A 10707-nucleotide genomic window follows, 5' to 3' on the forward strand; every position below is an offset into this window, starting at 1 on the left:
GACTGTAAGAGTTTTCTGTTTAGTGGAATTTAACATGTAACAGCGTCAGGTTAGTGTTTCCCGAGCTGCGAGTGTCACTGAGGTAGGTAGGCAAGATATTTCGTGAGTACAAGGATAAACAATTTTCCTTTTCATGGGGAAAGGGGTCCTCAGAAGCAGATCCTGACACAGGGATTTGTGCTGGTTATTTCTTAAGTGTCTCCCGTGGCTGGCACAGAGGAGGGTTGGGGTAGGACAGGGAAGGGTGCAGTTTAAGGCAGAGTTTTGCAAGGGTAGCTTCAGCCTGATCTCCCAGGGGAACTGTGAGGAATTGTCCAGAACCAAGGTAAGAGAGCAGGAATTTCACACCGCTCAGGCATTCGTTAAATACCATCCCAGCATGTAAATTCCAGGCTCTGTAAATGTGGATAAAGTGGCTCTGATAACTCAAGGGCAATTTGTCAAAGAAAAGTCACAAATGATTGCTGGAAGCAAAACACACTGAAGCCTAGACAGTACACAAAAATGTTCAAAAGTGATTGGAGGAGAACAGTGTACACCACAAATATTAAGAAAATGTAACAACTAGCACATCAAAGACTGAATTTAACTTTTAAAAGTGAGTCATTTAAAAGAATAATATCAAGTAAAATAGTGGCATAAATGATAAAGTAAAAATGTTAAAATTGATGCATGCTGGTTTTTTTTCTCATTCATATGCTGCTGTCAGCAGTTTAGTTACCATTTGGTGGTAGCTACTTCAACCTTTGACATTCTGGATGTCATTCCCAACACAATCCTAATTCTTTCTTTTTCTGTGAACTCAACACTTCGTGCATGCAGCAAATTTTTGCACTTCTTATATTGCATAAAAATTATTGATTTAATAATTGTTAATTATTAAATAATAAACTAAAGACTTTGTAAGAGCAATAACTCATAATCATCTTCTGCATTTCTAATGTCTGGCTTCATTGCCTGGCTTACAGTAGGTAGTCAATAAATGTTTGTGGAGTGGGTGAGTACAGAAACCCTTGAGAGCCTATGGAAATTCTAGAAAATAAATTTTATCTTCAGTATAAAATTTGTGTCTTAACTAGACAAAAGCAATTAAAATGATAAACTCTTTCTAGCAAAAGTAACTGCCTCAGCAGATAACTTTCACATTTGGCACAAAAAAAATTCCCTACCTGAAAATGGAAACTTAAAACTTCAGTTGAGAAAAGTATTCTTGATTACGAGCACTTGATTAAAAAGAGCTCATTAATGAAAAACAATACTATTTTTTATAAGGACTAAGCTTCCTTTATGTTACCCTGGTTTGGTTTCACGCTTCAACAAATAGCACTCTTTGGCAGTCACGGCTCCTTGCACTGCCAAATGCAGTATGCATAGCTGGTCATGCCCTTCCTGATGTCATTCTGGAAGAGGTCATCAGCTAATTAGCTGCAAAAGCTGGTCGTCATTGCTTCCAAGCTCCAAGTGGTGCTGTCTAATGGAATCACAATGACTTTTTTTCAAAAAACGAGTTGTGTTTTTTTTCTTAATATTAAAGAAATGCTTCTGAGAACATTGAAACTTAGGACAATTATAATGGAATGTATCTGATTAAAGGTGACCTATAGGTATTCAGGAGAGCAGGAAACAAAACTCTGGGATAGGATGAATACTTTGGGCTTTTCCCCCAGATTAGTCATGGAGAAAATGTCTGTTTCTCAAATTTTAACTTCTCCCGCTTTAACTCCCATCCCCCAACAATGTTTCTGTCATTTGTCATATAAAATATTACTTACGACTTCTCACAAAAATGTCTAGGCTCCTGTACTCAAAACTCTTTAACTTTTTTCTCTGAAGAGTTACCACCTTCACTCTGCTCCTTGCCTGCTCGAGCCCCCACCCCCACCCCCACCCTCAAGAAGTTTTGTGTGTCTGTTTTCTACTTGTGAAGGCCATGCTTTTATTTTCCAAGGCAATATCTGGTCACCTTAGAATTTGTCATTTATATCTATGTAAATTTATTAATCGTTCATCTTTTCATCTTTTAAGATCAAAATTGCTCAAAAGAAGCAACTCTATGTGGATTTTATGTCCTATTGCAGACTAGAAGGGAAAGGATCATAGAAGAGGGAAAATTATTTTTGACGGGGCCCCCTGAGTAGTAGTGTATTTTAGGTCTTACCTTTTCCATTCCTCTTTCTGGGCATGAATTTCCAAAGTAAAGCTTTTAGCTTGAAGATTTAAAGAGACAACTAATTTGTGATTTTAGCCCAAGGTCATTACAAAATACAACATCGTCTTTAAGGAAGAAAACACACACACAAAAAAGACTTTAATTATGGTCACAGAACTTTGTAATGGAAATCTCATGTTTGTTTGAAATAGGTGCTCACCTAATTGAAGTCACAAGGAATAACTCACTAAGTTTTGAGTCCCATAGTAGGGAAATGGACTATATTTATTTCCCCTTGGTATCCCTAGGGTATCCAGCATAGAGCTTCAAAAATTTATCGAATTTAAATTTTATTAATATTTTTGATGCAGTTAATACAAATAAGAGGCCTGCCTCTTCAGGTCACAAACTTTTGTATAAAATGGTAATATACTCTGAGAAGTCATTTAGACTGATGAAATTTGATCCAGAAAGAGATGGTTTCTAGCCTGGTAACCTAGCTCAAGTTATAAATCTAGACATGTTACCTTTTTGGGTAACAAACATCAGTTGGAAAAGGGAAGTTAAAACACAACAAAAAGACCAAAGCACTTTGTCCATTTCCTTTGACAAAACCTAATAATGTAGGATTTCCTTGTTCTTTGCTATTTTCCACCCGAAAGCTTGCTCATCATGGTGTTTAGCCTTACTATTCTGGTGGTGGTGGTGGTGGTGGTGGTGGTGGTGGTGGTGGTGGTGGTGGTGGTCGTGGTTATTGCAAGTAGAAAAGGAATTTATTTAAATATTGAGTAGGTCAGGAAATTGCCAGGAGTATTAGAGAACCATGCTTGAGAAATCATCAGGACCACAGGGTATCCACGCATCTGGAACCACAGCCTTCATCACACCAAAAAGCAAGTGCAGGTAGGATGCTGCTGCTTTGAAATGTGGATACCTCTCTTTGCATCACCACTTTCAGCAGCAGCATGCAGGACTGCTGCCCTTATGCTGCCACTACTACCAACAGAGTGTATTCTTCTCTCTCTCTCTCTCTCTCTCTCTCTCTCTCTCTCTCTCTCTCTCTCTCATCACGGTCACTGCTCCTGGTTCAAAGTCCTGGGTAGGAGCCTTGGCTAAGTCTCAGTCACTTCATCATTCTCTAGTTGCAAGGAAGAATGGTAAAATGAGTACAAATTTTTACAAAATCTTTTTTCTTATCTAATCTTTATAATGAAATGAGGGTTCTGTGTCTTTCCATAGTCACTCAATGGAGAATTCCCCCCAAATAAGAAGATTCAGATTTTTGACATCAAAATAAAGTCAACTCCAACCCATTCCTTTGCCTACATAAAAGCCACACACATGCACTTTTTTAAAAAAAATAAAGGGCATTAATCTAACAAAAATACACAACAAAAACACATTTCTAACACATTCTCTTTCTGATGGGATATAACTCAAAGCCGTATTGATCACTACAAACAGCTTCATTCTCACTCTAGTTTCATTCCAACCTTGTCTCAATAATCTGCAACCTATTTAAGTGTTACTCTTAATAACATATCTATATAAAATAACATAGAAAAGGACGAAAGAAACTTTCAACTTAATTGAAATATATAAACATTCATATAAGGAAAAGAGGTAGATACTCTTTATTCAAGGTATTCTACAGAAAAACTATCAAGCAAGCTAGAGAAATTCTGATCAATATAGAATCTTAGTGTCCTATTAAAATGTACAAATATAAAAACAGACTTTAAAACTGTTCATTTCCTGGTTAGAATTTGAGTAACAACTATGGTTGTAATTTATCAACAGAAATATATATAATTCTGAGTTTCAGTTCGCTCTTAATAGAATGTTACATTTTATTGAGATTTATGATTTCATTATTCTTGTAGATGATTTAATTATATAGTCTTCTCTGTGTTTTGCATACAGAATTGCAATAAGCAGGACTTCCAGCATCATGAGGGTTCAAAATGAAGCATAAAATCTGTGGTTAAGTTACATAAATAATGATGTACTTCAAAAAGCCATATATATGATACCTATCTCCAGAGTGTCTGCCTACTTCAAATAAAATAGTAAACATTCCTCTCTACGTATGCAAAATAACAATTCTTAAAAATTTTCTCCAGGATTGAACAACATGGGGTTCTGACTTCCTTTCGAAATACTGAATCACCAGACACATTTTTATGTCTTCCTCTAGAAAAGTTTTATTGTTGACATTTAACTCTCTTCTACGTTACTCGAATCAGAATACGTTACACTGGAATCAGAATAAAAGCTGGAATGAACCACGGAGAGACACAATCTTGTCAAACACCCTCCTATTACAGATGAGAAAGATGGCCAATACGATGAGATTATTTTCCCAAGGCTACATCTCTAGCATCAGCATTATTGCTCACAGACCTTATGGTAGATTCCTCTTGGAATCTTTGTCAGAGATGACAGTGGTTCAAGCAGGTGTGAGAGTTATATGAAATAGAATTGCTTGTAAAGAATTTTATTCTCTCATGGACCATCTCTCTCCATCTCTGTCATTCCCATGCTATGGTGAATATCATGGTCTTTGGATTGGAATTTTATGGACCCACGACAAGAATAACATTAGCAGTATTTTATTCTTTAGAATACTATCAAATATGTTATTTAGAATCATTGAATTTTTTAATTGAATGGTGACATAGACATCGAGCTAGTGGTATTCAGTCTTGGCTGCATAATGGAATCTCCTGGGAAGATTAAAAAATCACTGATGCTGATATAACCCTACAAATTCGATTTAATTGGTCTCAAGTGTGGTCTGGGCATTAGAACTTTAAAAATATCCCCAGATGATCCGAATGTATCATGGGGGTTAAGAACCCTTGATCTGGTCTAGCTACTCCCCAACTCTCCTCCACATTCATTTTGTGAATAAAGTGAGAGACTCGGAGAGTCTGAGAGTTTATGACTTCAATTTAGCCTTGTTTTTCTGCTGAAGAAGCAGAGCCAGTGACTGACTTTGAGATTTTCACCAGCAGTGTTTCTTAAGTCTGTCAGGACACCAAAGCATCTGTCCTTGGGGATTCTGGAATGACCACACTGGACAAGTCTCCACTGTTGAGTCAAGACATCTGTATAAGGTTGGCATGAATTACCCCCATTTTGTAGATGATAAAGTCAGTGGTCAGATGGATTTTCATAGGATCACATTTTAGGTTCTATGGGAGCTTTCGAATAAAATCCTATTATAATTACCTCTAAAGTAAATCCAAATTATTTTATTATTAGAAACCATATTCCTTAGCACTTAAAACAATTGATTCCCAACCTCACTTATGAATTAAATGAAAAGAAGCATTCTTAAAATAGTGAAATGTATAAAGGGATACACTTTTTTCCCTTGTGGCCATGTACAGTTAACAAGGTTGGTTGGTGTGTGCGTGTGTGTGCGTGCGTGCCAATAATTCATTTGTAATGACATCATATATATATAAAAGGATTTTCCTTATAGTAAAATCTTATAAGAAACTTAAAACCTAATGGGAAGTATTGAATTAGTATGAGTAAAATGCATGAGATCATACATAAAAGGATCATACATAAATAATGCATTCGTAAATTCTATTCTGAGAGTGGATGGTAATTTTGGTTTCACTGGGAAGGCTCGTTTGAGTCAGCATTGCCCTGTGAGCCCACTAGCATTTGTAATACTGTTGGCAGAATTCTTCCTGTCACCACTAGATCTATGGCTAGGGCCTGGCATTGAGGTGGGGTGTGGGGTCGGTGTAGAGGAACAATGCCTTTGGTTGATGAGAGTGGGGTGAGTGCATAAAAATGGGTCATGCTTGATGGTAATTCGCAGTGACTCACACTCCAGCCTTTGAGGAGACAGTCACATATTTCACACTGTTGCTTTTTTTTTATTGCAAATCTAATGATTTTTGAAAATGTGCCACTGTGGGCGAACAGCCACTTCCTTAGTGTTCCAGTCTCCTTCCAATTCCTGACCAAACCCAGAAACTAGTGAGTGTGTTCCTCTTTGAGCCCCTGCAGTAGACCCTGTCTATCTGTCTGCCTGCTGATAGACAGTCCCTGTACTTGTTGTGTAGGGAACTGTAATTGGTTATAGTCTTGGAAATTTGACAAACTGCTCATAAAACCTCCTACCCCCATCCTTTATCTATGGTAAAGGCGAGAGAAAAAGGGTCTAAGAATTGTGTGTCTCTTTTATGGATATGATTGATTTCCATAGATATATCAATAGATAATATGTGCATACCTAAATAATAGTTTTCTCTCAGTCTGTGTGTATCTGTCTGTCCCTCTCCCTCTCAGCAAGGAAAAAAAAAATTGAAAGGAAATATACCAAATGGGCAAAGTTGTCTTTGGGCAGTAGATGAGCTTTTTCCACTTTCTTGTAACTGTGCTTTCTTAATGTTCTATTATGAGCTATTTTATTTATATTTAAAAATATAAAATATTTTCTTATTAAGTATAAACCATCTATTCCTTTGGTCTGTGGCAAACAGTCTAACTAAGGTGCTGATTTACTTTAAAACTGAGAAGGTGGGTTGCTTAAACCTCTATTTCTTCATAGATAAAGTGAAAGATTGGGTTAGCGAAGTATATTTAGAGGAAGTTGGGAAGTTAAAAAGATATCTCTGGCTATAAAAAGGCAACATGAGGGATCCCAGTGATGATCAGAATATTTTGTGTCTTGAGTGTATTGATGTCAATATCCTGGTGGTGATATTGTACTTTTTTTTTTCTTGCATGATATTATCATTGGGAAAAATTGAGTAAAGGATATATAGAATATCTCTACTATTTCCTATAACTTCTTGTGAATAGTATTTAAAAATAAGTTTAATTTAATTATTATTATTATTATTATTTTAATGCCTACAGAACCTGGTCTTCCTAGGTGGTCTCCCACCCAAGTACTAACCAGGCCTGACCCTGATTAGCTTCCTTCTGAGATCAAATGGAATCGGGCTTGTTCAGGGTAGCATGGCCGTAGACAAGTTTAATTTTAAAAAGTCCCTAGAAAGCTCTGCTATTTCTTAGATGCATTAAAGACAGAAGGCTTCATCATTATTATTCATCTCAGAATCATTCTGGGGCTGAATATTTAATATTCTCTTTTCATGATTTTCATATAAAATTTTTGTTGCATTATTTTTTTAATACTTGAGGCCACAGACATGCATTTCAGAATAACTGGAAAAATACTTTGTCAAATAAGAATATGTATTGTTGGGAGCCAAATCTCCATGGGCCCCATGTTTCAGCACATCTTATGAGCAACACACTGACTGCTCTTCATTCTAGATGGTCTCTTCAAGGAGGTTTGTTTAGCCAACAGCCTTGGGAGGTAGACTGTCTCCCCTCAGAGCAAAGGACAGGCATTCTTATTACCCATTGAAACATATTTAGGCTGCCTAAGTTCAGAGTTCCTCTCTATAACACAACCCGGTGGCTATGCAGGTGTCATCTGGATCCCTTTGTGTCACCTTGTTGGAAATGGGGCTCAGGAAATTAGTGTAAAAAAGCTAATATCAGGCTACTTCTACTGCTGTAAGTTATACATTGTTCTTTTCCTCTGAAAAGTCTCATGTCTTCTATCAGCATCTATGAAACTATACCAGGTTAACTTGGTAAGTTGCAAGTAGGGTAAAACCTCAGACCCTTCAGAGTTCTTTGACAGTTGTGGTGATGAGGACAGAGATGTGACTTTCTGGAATAGGAAGGATGACGGCCTTGTAAGCTAGCTAATGGGATTTGAAGAAGATCCATGGGAAACGGCAGGGAGCATGCAGATAAAATTTTATGACCAATGAAAAAATAAATTATTTTCTACTTTTTTTCCTACTAATGAGGAGAAATTTGGAATTGGGTTGCTAATAGATGATAAGTTCAAAGACAGTTGCTCAAATGGCGCCCTGGTGGTTGCTGACTGTGCTCCAGATGGAGGACTTCCCCGTCCGTCTGGCAGTCAGCTTCAGGTCCACACTCCATTGTAACAACTCGTACCAATATTTATCCTGGGTAAAGGACAGAAGGTTCTTCCCCTTTCAAATAACAGTTGCCGAGATCTGCTCCTGCACTTAGTATGAAAGGAGGGAAATTCATGACTGTTATGAGCAGAAACCGGGTAGATCATTAGAACTAAGTCTGGTTTGTGAAGGAGATAAAATACCTTGGGAAGTATATGTTTATGAAGAAAGGCTAGGAACAACCATGTGTCTTATGGCTCAAACTCTCCTGTAGCCCATCTGAACAACTCTAGATCTATTTGGAGACCTGGGTTAAAAGTCTCAGATTTTTTTTGTAGCGAGTCCTGGCTGCTATTTAGCCATCTCAGGAATGTTTCTCTGAGACAAACTAGCTCCCATAGAAAACCATAGATGAGGCATTGGCTAGTATTTGTGCTCAATCTGCACTGGATAGAGTTTATTTAAAACCCTGATCAACTGGAGAATGAGAATCTGATTTAAAGAAAAATAAATACTTGTGGTCAGTCTTGCCACCCTGAAAAATTCACCTGACCCTCATGTGGAAGACAAGATGAGAACATGAGATGTATGAGTAATGGGCCGACAGTTGTCCCAGATTATGGTGAATTCCTCAAAGAAGATCGCAGCTGTGTGAGCCATGCTTGAGTCAGAAGAGGGTGCAGACCCCATGATCCCAGGAAACGGTGTGACTGTGGCTGCAGAGCCAAGGGTTGTCAAGGCTGAAAAAATCGTATTAGCCATGAGGATGTCACCACCCAATACAGAGCTCTGTGAGGGCTAAGAACAATGGAAGTTCACTGGGTCGAGCAATGAGCCTCTGCTATACTGTTTGAAACAAAGTAAATGAAAAACCTTGTTTAATGGACAGAGGCTCTGTATTAGTTTGCTCAGGCTGGCATGACAAAAATACCATGACTGGGTGGCTTAAACAACAGACATTTATTGCTCATAGTTCTGGAGGCTTGGAAGTCCAACATCAAGGTCAGGCCAGTGGCTCCCAATGAGAGCTCTCCTGGCTTGCAGCTGATGCTTTTTCACTGTCCTCACATAGGGTAGAGGGCAGCGGTAGATGGTGGGAAAGAGGGAGAGAGAGAGGTAGATATCTAATCCTTTGTTTTCTTTTCTTCTTATAAAGACACTGATCCCATCATGGGGGCCTGCTTTCACGACCTCATCTATACTTAATGACCTTCCAGGGGCCCCATCTCCAAATACCATCACATTGAGGATTATGGGTTCAACATATGAATTTTGGGACGACACAAACATTCAGTCCATAACGATCAGTCTCAACTTTCATGCCACCGATTCCTCTCTCCCACTCTGCCCCCATCTCAGTCGCTTTAAGGAGGAGAAGAATTAAAGGTGATGCTGAGGTCTATCCACAAGGGGGATCGAAGGCCACACTCACCTGTCTAAGTATAGAGATTTGGTGGGAAGGAGAGGCTTAAAATTGTATGGTTCTGTTGGATATGGGTACTCAAGACAGTATCCTCTCTGGTCCTGTGAGAGGAGGGGGCTCTAAATTCAACTGATGGAATTTGGCCAAAAGAGAACGGAAGCTAAAGTGGACTTGTACCAGGGAGATTTGGGTCAACTCAGCATACCGGTGTTACGGATCCAATGCTCAATGTATAATTGTTATTATGTTTTACGTACTTGTATCATAAGGTCCAGAGGGGATTCTTCCAATTGAAAAGAGCCACATTTAGAGAAATGCTAGTGGAATACGCACATTGCTCCTCAACCCACCTCCCTGACCCTCCTGTGTGGTCTGACACAAACAGTACAGAATTCTAAGGGAGAACAGACTTTATTAAGAAGTTAAAGGCAGCGGGGATCATAAGAGATGCAGTATCTCATATAATAGTCCTTTACAGCCAGTGACAAAGGCTAACAGGAGCTGGAGGCTTACAGGAGACTATTGCCAACTGACTTCAGTTGTTGATCCCAATGCCCCAGCTGTTCAGACATTGTGACTATAACTGAATCTGTTACACATACCAGCAGCACTTGGCATGCTGTCTTGGACATTGCCAATGCCTTCTTTGCCATACCACTGGCACCTAAGAATCAAAAATAGTTCCCATACACAGTGTAAGTTAAGACCTCCAATATACATTTGCAGTATTCCTTCAGGAGTACCTAAATTTCCCTGCTATGTGCCACTATCAAGGAGTCTGAATTCAGTGTAAGTGCCTCTACCTCTGGTGTCCAAAGCTTTCGTTATATAGTTGACATCCTGTTGATTGGCAAGTCAGAAACAACAGTCTCAGTGGTCTTGACTGTGATATTACATACCTCTGCCAACAGGTGAAGGTGATAAAGCCTGACAAAATCCAAGAGCAAGCTTGCCAAGTAAAATTCCTTGAGACTAGTTGGGCACATTACAATGCCGTCATTCTGACAGAAAAATGGCTATCTCTTCAGCCCTACCACCACCATGAAAAAGGATGCCTATTACCTTAACGGATTCTTTGGATATTGGAGACAGTATATGCCTACTGGGTATTCAACTCATTCCTTTATATCAGGAAACTGAATGAAGCTTGTATTAGAAGC

General features: G+C 38.6%; 1 pseudogene; it reads right to left on the minus strand.

Annotated features, from left to right (window-relative positions):
• Nucleotides 1-7027: 7027 nt before the first annotated feature.
• On the minus strand, nucleotides 7028-7150 carry LOC118612682 (annotated as a pseudogene).
• Nucleotides 7151-10707: the final 3557 nt, after the last annotated feature.

Source organism: Rousettus aegyptiacus, unplaced genomic scaffold, assembly GCF_014176215.1.
Source record: "Rousettus aegyptiacus isolate mRouAeg1 unplaced genomic scaffold, mRouAeg1.p scaffold_m13_p_16, whole genome shotgun sequence".
In the NCBI taxonomy this organism is placed as follows: Eukaryota; Metazoa; Chordata; class Mammalia; order Chiroptera; family Pteropodidae; genus Rousettus; species Rousettus aegyptiacus.